The sequence below is a fragment of the Triticum aestivum genome, chromosome 1B (genome assembly GCF_018294505.1).
Source record: "Triticum aestivum cultivar Chinese Spring chromosome 1B, IWGSC CS RefSeq v2.1, whole genome shotgun sequence".
Taxonomy (NCBI): Eukaryota; Viridiplantae; Streptophyta; class Magnoliopsida; order Poales; family Poaceae; genus Triticum; species Triticum aestivum.
The window spans coordinates 17019577-17022904 of record NC_057795.1 but is presented as its reverse complement, the minus strand read 5'-3'; positions in this window follow the sequence as shown (position 1 = coordinate 17022904).

The following is a 3328-nucleotide window of genomic DNA, read 5'->3' as shown; positions in this document are numbered from 1 at the left end:
AATTCATGAGATTTTAAGCACATTTTTAAAGAGAAGAAATCACGTTCAAAAAAGGACCCGGGTTTTTATAAAGTGTTTTATAAAAGCTTGATATGTCTACCCGGGAAACCGGTTCACAATAGTGTGGTAGCAATGGGGGGCGGCTATTTCGCGTGGCTAGGCTTGGCTGGTCAATTCGGACCAGTTTTAATTTTGTTTTCATTTTTAGCACTTTCCCTTTTGGCAACTTTTGAACAAATGTGTGTCTAACTTTCAGAAAAATGCAGAGCCAGGCTTTGGGATTTCAACTTTTTGTGGAAATTTAAACTTGAAGTTTTGGGGAATCAATCTTTTAAAAAGTTTCAACTTGTTGGACAATTGTGTCTAACTTTCAAAAAAATGAGGGTTGAAAACTTTGAAATCTGGGAAACCTCCATTTTTTTTGAAGCTTCAGGAGTAAAATAAATAAATAAATCACAATGTAACCTTTGGAAGACTTTTACAGACTGCCAGCACCCTGAACTTGCGGAATTTGAAATTTCGTAATTTGTGAATGTTTTAACAGGGAATTTTTTTTAGAGAAATAAAAACCGCATGCATGCGTGAGAGAGTAAAACATGGGCACTTTTCGTTGTCAATAAAAACAAGAAGGAGAAGAAGAAGAAGAAGAAGAAGAAGAAGAGTACATTGTAGGACCCCGCAATATAAGGGACTGGCTAGGCGTCAGGTGACCTGAAATTCAATTGTAGGACCCCGCTCTGTTCTGTCCCAGCAAAGGTAACTCGCGCGATGAATGATTCACTGACGGCCGAGTTTACTGAGATGGAGATAAAGGCTGCACTGGATCACATTGGGGACCTCAAGGCTCCAGGACCTGATGGTATGCCGGCGGTGGTGTTCAAAAAATATTGGCATCTCATGGGGAAAAACATAGTCGAGGAAGTGATGAAGGTGCTGAAGGGAGGGGAGATGCCGCAAGGGTGGAATGACACGACATTGGTGTTAATACCAAAAGTCAAAAACCCCTCGCGCATAAAAGATCTAAGGCCGATCAGTCTCTGCAATGTGTTGTACAAGATCATATCCAAAGTCCTAGCTAATCGCCTCAATCTAGTCTTGCCACAGATAATTTCAGGTAACCACAGTGCGTTTGTGCCGGGGAGATTGATCACAGACAATATCTTGATGGCTTATGAGATCTCGCACTTTTTGATGAACAAGAGAGGGGGGAAGGAAGAGTTTGCTGCGGTAAAGGTGGATATGAGCAAAGCTTACGATCGGGTTGAGTGGTCGTTCCTAGGAGCAATGATGATTACAATGAGAAGTATCTGGGCCTACCGGTGTACATTGGACGGTCTAAGAAGAAAGCGTTTACATATCTGAAGGACGCCATTTGGAACAAAATGCAAGGATGCAACGAGAGAACTCTGTCAAGGCAAGGCAAGGAGATTTGGTGAAAGGGGTGGCGCAGGCGATCCCCACCTTTGCTATGTCCATTTTCTATCTGACCAAGACACTGTGTGATGAGATTAGTGCCATGATTGCCCGGTATTGGTGGAGCCAGCAGGATAAGGAGAATAAAATTCACTAGATCGGATGGCCGAAGCTCACAAGGTCTAAAGGAAGAGGCGGATTCGGATTCAGAGATATCCATGACTTCAATGTTGCTATGCTGGCCCGCCAGGTATGGAGACTGGTCCGGGAACCAGAGAGTCTCTGTGCTCAACTTATGAAGGCCAAATACTACCCCCACAGTTCGGTGCTGGAAGCAGGAGAGAGCTCTAACATGTCATATGCTTAGCGTAGTATCTGCCACGGGATCGAGCTGGTAAATAAAGGTGTAATATGGAGGGTAGGAGATGGGCAAATATCAGGATTTGGGAGGACCCATGGATCCCGGGGGCTTGGTCCAGGAGAGTGATCACACCAAGGGGTGGCAGTTTGCCTACCAAAGTCGAGCTAATTGATCCAGGCATGGGTCAGTGGGATGTTGAGCTCGTTCACGACACTTTCTGGGAGGAGGATGCATCCTTGATACTACAGATGCCTCTTCGCGATGGTGCAGTCGACTTTGCGGCATGGCGCTTCGTCTCCAAAGGTGTTTTCTCAGTCAGGCAAGCATATAAATTGAAAAGAGCCCTGGCGAAAGCTGGAGACGGAGGTGCTGGAGACCCCCAATCTGAGGCTGGCAAGCAACCTGAATGGGGGTGGGCAGGAGAAGTGGAAAAGAATATGGCGCTTGTCTTGTCCGGGGAAAATCAAACACTTCATGTGAAGGATGGCGCACAATACCCTAGCAACCAAGGATATATTATGCAGAAGGGGCATGAACATTGAGGATCACAAATGCTTCCTATGCAACTCTAGGAACGAAACGGGTAAACACCTCTTTGTGGAGTGCCGGGAGATCAAGCATGTATGGAGGGCTCTTAGCCCTGAGCATGTCCGGCAGCAGCTAGTAGAGTGCGAGTCAATGGGGGCGGCAATGGACATCCTCTGGCATCTCACAGAGAAAGACCGAATGCTGGTTGTTGTCATGTGGTGTCAATGGTGGCCGCAGCGAAACAAGGTGCGAGAGGGGGAGAAACCGATGGATCATAGCCAGTTCGCCTGTAGGGCTGCATGCACGATGGAGGAATTTCAGGGCTATTTCAGCAAAAATGCCAAACCCCATGCAACACTCCAGCGTTGGCTCCCACCGCCTGTCGACGTACTCAAGCTCAACGTCGATGGAGCCCACACCCCAGGCGCGCGGTCAGGTGCGTGGGGAGTGATTGTACGGGACTGTGATGGCGTCGTGGTTGCTGCTCGTGCGGGCCGAAGCGACCATGTGGCGGACGCCTTTGGAGCTGAGCTGACAGCAGTACACAAAGCACTGGATGTGGCAGCGGAGGTTGGCGCGGTGCGAATAATTGTCGAAACCGATGCTCTCCTGGTGGAACAAGCCCTCAACAGGCGGGGCCTGGATTTCTCTAAGCAAGCACATATGATTGAGGACCTCAAGACCCAAATGAATCTCTGGTTTGCCTCATGCAACAAAGTGATCCATTGTAGAAGAGAGGCAAATATGCCAGCTCATCACCTAGCCAGACTAGGATTTATCTCTCCCTAATGGAGGAGTGCTTGTATGTGATGATGATGTGCCAGCTCTTGTAGCTGAAGCTGTAATGGGCGAGCTAGCCCAAAACGTTGCGTAATAAAGCTTAATGCTTGCTCTAAAAAAATAAAAAAATTCATCGCCTATTGGATGATTTTGCCGAGTTTCCCTTGATGCGGCACTGAGGATTCCAAGTGCTTTTGCCCAAGTCTTTGTCGAAACCGATGCTCTCCTGGTGGAACAAGCCCTCAA